This window comes from Protopterus annectens, chromosome 3.part1, assembly GCF_019279795.1.
Source record: "Protopterus annectens isolate FY-2018-M chromosome 3.part1, PAN1.0, whole genome shotgun sequence".
In the NCBI taxonomy this organism is placed as follows: Eukaryota; Metazoa; Chordata; order Ceratodontiformes; family Protopteridae; genus Protopterus; species Protopterus annectens.
The window spans coordinates 1,264,068,317-1,264,074,316 of NC_056732.1; positions in this window are offsets into that span (position 1 = coordinate 1,264,068,317).

Consider the following 6,000-nt stretch of genomic DNA (forward strand, 5'->3'; position numbering starts at 1 on the left):
CCTAGGTTTCCATTTTTCAGAGATGCGGTCTGTAAGACCTTTTACTCTTGTGTCTAATTCTGTGCTGCTATGTGGGAGGGGTCTTTGTGCAGCGTCACAAGGGTTCCAGTTGCCACGAATCATGTACCAGTCTGGCCCAACAATTTGTCTAACTACTTTTTCTACTTCTCCGTTTAAGTTATGACTTAACCTCATTCCTTGTAAGTCTTCTGAGAATTTTCTAAAATTAATCTTCAGATGGGGAATTCCCTCAGTGGCTTTCCGGATATCTTCCGGAGTCCAAGGTCTATATACTAAGATAGTTGGGTCCTGATTGTCCTGACCTGCCTGAGGATTAGGCACTTCTATAAACGGGCATATTTCTTCTTCTCCTATAGATTGTGAATTCTTAACTGTTTGCCATAACTCAATATCTTCTTCTGAATTACTTGCCTTTGTTCGGGACCTGGTCCTGATGGGATCTCTGATTTTAGTTAGTTTTAGTTTTATAATACCTCTATCTTCTGCGACCACAGGATATAGTGGGGGTGGACTAACCTGTTCACTCACTTCATATTCTGGTAAGGGAGGCGGAGATGCTGATGCTATTACTAAGTTATTATCCTCCTTATCTAGAAACATTGCTTTTGAATCTTTGTTCCTTTGATCCCTACAGTTTACTTCCTCCAGCCACCTGTGTGCTTGAGGAATTCCTAACCGCCGTTGCGTTTTTACCTGACGCTTGGAATCGTTTTTGAGTTGTTTTGATAAGTTTGATAAGCGAGGAGTTTACTAATTTTCCGTAGAATTCATGTTTATCAACCCATTTTGAAAAATATCTAATATTGGCGCGTTGCGACTGCATATATTTTGTGTCTTCTGTTAACGGCGGGTTCGGGGTGTTTTTGTGCAATTATTAACCATTTTATTTCACCTTTGATTGTTACGTAACTTCTCTTAATTTTAACGTGTACCACGGATTTTGTTATAGTCTCTTCAGAATGACTGCCTACTTATTCTGTTTCTCCTGATCTATGACAAGACAGTACTCCTTTTTTATCCCTGACTGTAAGAAAAATACAATTTGATAAAAAACAATACACATCTAGTCCCTGATCCTAAAACAGAAAAAAGTAGATTTGCCTTACCTGAGCCCACATGATTGATCGTTGATTCGGAAAACCCATCCTTCAGTCGCAGATCAGAAAGTGGCTGGCCTCTTGACGACAATTCAGTCGGAGGACTTTCCATATAAGAAGAACCGATTTGGTTTCTTACCCGTACGGGTTCAGCCACCTGGCTGTCTGATCCGAGGCGAAGAGAGGGTTCCGGTCCGAAGGACCAATCTGTAAAAGGAAAAACTTCAAAGATCAATAAACGTTAGGTTGAAGCAAGGCACCCTTTATTACTTGCAGCAAGGAGACCAAGCATGTAGGTACAAGATTTGTCTGACTTTCTGGTTGTCAGTATGTTATTCTTATACAGTTCTCTTCATGTCGCATAGAAAATGTTGCTAATCTACTGCTGACGTAGTTGGACACAGCTTTCTGTATGTTACACAGAAAATGTTACCAGGCTTATTGCTGACATGGTCAGAATATTGCTGTCTTGCAAAAACATTTCAGAATAACAACCTGGCCTTGGGCTTATTTTAGCCCACCTTGTCTCTTCAATTCTTCCATTGTACAGTTCTAATACATGCAGTACATTTTGTCTAGATTCAAGGTACATTTCTAGCTTTTGGTACAAGTAGTGCTGACTATGGTTTAAGCTTTCAAACATCTATTTTCTTTATCAAGACTTCTAGCAGCTGCACATTTTCTCATGGCATAAGCAGAAATAGAACGTCTCTTAAGTTTCTGGTAGCTGCACATATTTTCATTGCATAAGCAGAATAAAGTGTCTTTTATTAAGTTTCTAATGGCTGTGCAGATTCATGCAGTATGAACAGAATAAATGTATTAACCCTTTTAAGCCTTTAATGTACTAAGCATGCACATTGCTATTCCTAACACCTTTCTTTCCTATCTCCCTGACCTCCGTCCTGCATCATCTGAGCTGCTAATTGAACTTGTGTTGCCTAGGGTCTATCCATCTACTCCATGCTACCAGTAAAGTTAATTAGTGAACAGCTTTAATGAGCGGCCTGTAAATTGTTAAAAATAAAAGAAATTCATTCCTATTTAGAGTTAAAGTACATATGAGTTATGTTTTTAAACTCCTCTTTTTCTCGACTCCTTAAGGTGGTCATTTAATCTGTTTTCCAGAGTACGTTATGGTTCAGAAAGACTTTATTAGGCTGAAGGAAGTCCCAAACCTTTTAAAAAGTTTGCATTTTTTTTTGAGAGAACACACAGAAAAATGTTTTGTATTTCTGCCTTTTGGTTTGTAGTTTTTTTATCTTAAATTATTGTAGAGTTTTAAAATTTTTATAAGTTTGTGCAGAAAGCATATCTTTTGCTTCTTAGTTTGAGGATGAAGGGTTTAACCTCTTCTAAATTCTGTGAGGCGCTTGGAAGTGGCAGTTTCCTCTAAGGTAATTGTTTAAGGTTTTCTTCAGAAAGCTGCCAGAACCAACTTCTTTGTGACTGCTGATTATAGTTACCGTTATTCTTGGTTCCTCTTGTCTTTTTGTAGTACTATTTTCATTTAAATATTTTTTATTGGTGTCTTAATTGTAGGATAGTTCAGAAAGCAGATCTTGTGCCTCTTTCTGTGTGGCTTAAAGAATGGTGTAGCTAGACATACTGCTCTCAGATTAGTACATTTTTCTGAGCTTCTTTCTGAAACTTTACAGTAGTAAGAGTAAAGAATGTTTAAAACGTTCTAAAGTAGTATATACAGAGACATAGAAAACATTTTTACATGATAGGGTTAAACCTCTAAAATAGTCTTTTATGGTTAGTATATTGCAATAGCTGAAAATAGTATGCCCCTTTTTGAAGACCATTTTGAGGGTAGAGCTCGTTGTTAAATGACAGGTAGGCAGTGGTAATAATTCATGATATGAGTACAAAATAAAAACTGTCTACACTAGGTTAAAGGGATTGACTGCTTCTGAATTCTGTGAGGATATGAGAAATAGCCCTTTTATTTAAAGTAAGAAAACAGATCACCGTTTTCTGAGAGAGCTGCCAGAAAAGACTGATTTTGTATTTATGATTAAGGGTTTGCATCCAGATCGAAAGAGGTCATTGTGCCCCTCTACTCATCCCTCATCAGACCCATCATAGAGTACAATGCCCCATTTGGGATGTACCTTTCAAGACACCTGCAACAGCTGGAAAGACCACAGAAGTACCTCATCAAGAGGATCAGTGGCCTCAAATAGATTCCTTATGCAGCTCGACTGAAGAAACTCCAGCTGTACTTGGTTGCATATCGCCTGCTCAGAGGTGATCTCTGCCTGACATACAAGGCTATGTCCAACCCAAAATTGGACATGCTCCACCTAAAGAAAACCTTATCCCCTCGAGCCATACGCTCTAGGGATCTCACCACAAAAATAAATAGGACATGCTAGAGGGATAAATTCCTGTCTCAGAATTTCCCATGCTTTGGAACAAGATTCCAATCTACATTAGACAAAGCTCCTCGCTAACACTCTTCAAGAGAAACCTTGACGAGTGGATGGGAAACGGAAAGCTTACCACGGGGATCACTTCAGTGGCTCTGCTGGACAGAGGCACAGGGAACTAATCTAGGGGGGTGGAGAAAGCCAACACATTCTGGCTTGGCTTATAAATGCCTTTGGGCAGATAGCCTAGTACCTACCTATGATAAAACCAACCACTGTGTAAAAAATGGACACTGAATAAAAACAAAAAAAAAATTTAATGTCCGTATGATTAAGTGCTTTGTATTGTGAAGGCCCTCCTCTTAAACTTGTTAAATTTTAGTTTTACTTTATCTTACTATCCACTAATTGGACGTTACAATGCCCACATATTTAACCATCTTTTCCTTCATACCGGATTCATTTCAGTGTCTAGTAGTGTCCTTCAGAGTAACTTTGAGTAAAGTATAGCTTTTATTTACAGAACTTACAAATGTTATAGGCCCTTTTGTTGATACAAAATTTATAAGTGTTGCCCATTATCTCAAGTTATTTCAGTAATATTATTTCATTGAGGCATGTCCTGAGCTAGCTTTCAGAAATTTGACAGGTAAGCTACTGATTAATTTGGCCAGTGTAAGCACTGCCTGATGGTCACAGGAAACAATTTTTTTTTACATGACTTAACTATCTGTGACTAGTGTAAGTATATCCAGAATAATAAACTTTTTGCAGCAGTCTCACTATATGTGAGCTTGCATATACTCTTTCCCACTTCATATGCAGAGGTTTGACTGCACCTTCAAAAGTTTTACCACTACCTTAAGAAACCATAAGTTCCTCAAACTTGGAACGTCCTACAATTAATGCTTTATGCAGACATCTCACTGACCGCAGTATGTCAAACTTGCAGAATTGTCATATGTGGTGTTGGAGAGACTCCACAGCAAATAATACTTACGATTAAAAATGAAGCAAGCCATCCTTACCAGTATACCTGAGAACCTTAATTACTGAGCTTTGTGGGAACATGGGCAAAATTCTTGGTAGGCTTCTAAGGGCCTCCGGCTCTGGGCTAATAGCCTGGTATCGTACTTTGAACCTATGGGCCTATTGGTAGTGGTGCTATGCTTGCCTGGGGCCAGAATCAGGAACATTTTTACTGGCTTAAAATGACCGAGGGTACTGATGACGTGCTCTTAAAATGTCTTCCCTCTTGCATGTACAGCAGGCTAAGGTGTTATTATCATGCATCCGTGCAAGTATGGGGAAAAATGCATCCGATTAGCATGTTTCTTCATTGTCATGATACAACGCAGGAATATTTGAACATTTTGGGATTTGTTCACTGGTTTAGGAAACTGTATCCCAGATGGGGATTGGGTGCTTACTGGCCTAGAATAAAATGTTCAGTTAGCTAGAGTGCTTTATATCTGATGGGCTTCACAGCTCTACTTGGGGGAGTAAAAGTGTTGAATGTAACATTTTCCAATCCTATGTCTTTTTTAGACATTTCCAAATTTTAAGACCAAAAAAATGAACAGTGTACAGGGTAAAAAACACTGGAAATGAGGATTTTATTTTTAATGAAATGCCATAAAGACTGCGGTGGTGGTGCTGTGGTAGCGTTGTCACCTCCACACTAAGACGTTGTCCTGTTCAATTCTCAGCTAGAGCATCTTCTGTGTGGAGACATGCGTGAATGGGCTTACCTTCGTTGAAGGTTGTGCGTCAGAGCTGGCAACTCTGTAAGTAAAAATCTACTGCCAATCATTAGCAGACTGTAGTTCCGCTGTGGCGACCTCTAACCGGGAAAAGCCGAAAGACACATTTTTAATGAAATGCCATGTCTCAGGAATAAAATGGGTATTTTTTCCTCTGTTTAAAAGAAACTTGCTTTTTGGTACTTTTTATTGAAAAAAAATCCAAAATGAATGCCACAAAGTCTTTGGTATGCTTTCTTTCATTGTTGTAGATCAAATGGGAAAGATCGCAGCGTGTTTGTATAAGAAACCTGAAAAACAGAAGTCCCCCCCCCCCCCCCCAAAAAAAAAAATCTGTGTAAATAGTAAAATACAGTCATTGTTCATCTTTACAGTGCATGGGGATTCTGTGACTAAACTCCAAATGCACGTGGAGTACAATAATTGTGGTAGATTTTAGCTGCGCAAGAACTGTCTGGGTGAACTATTAAGATTAAGTAAAGATGCCCATCATTTTTTTATTTATTTACTTTTTGTTATCAGGATAGTCTTGAGTGAGGATATTCCCTTTTTGTTGGGTGCCTGGGTGGAAAACTTCCACAAAGAAAAATGACATTCCCACAAAACAGTAAAGTAAATCCTAATACCTTCATAGAAATCTTTTTTATACAGGCTTGTATAGGTCCTAGGGCTGATAGCCTAGTACCAGCCTATGAGTGTATTATCCATATAACTCTTACTGGGCCTCTATGGTTCATAGTT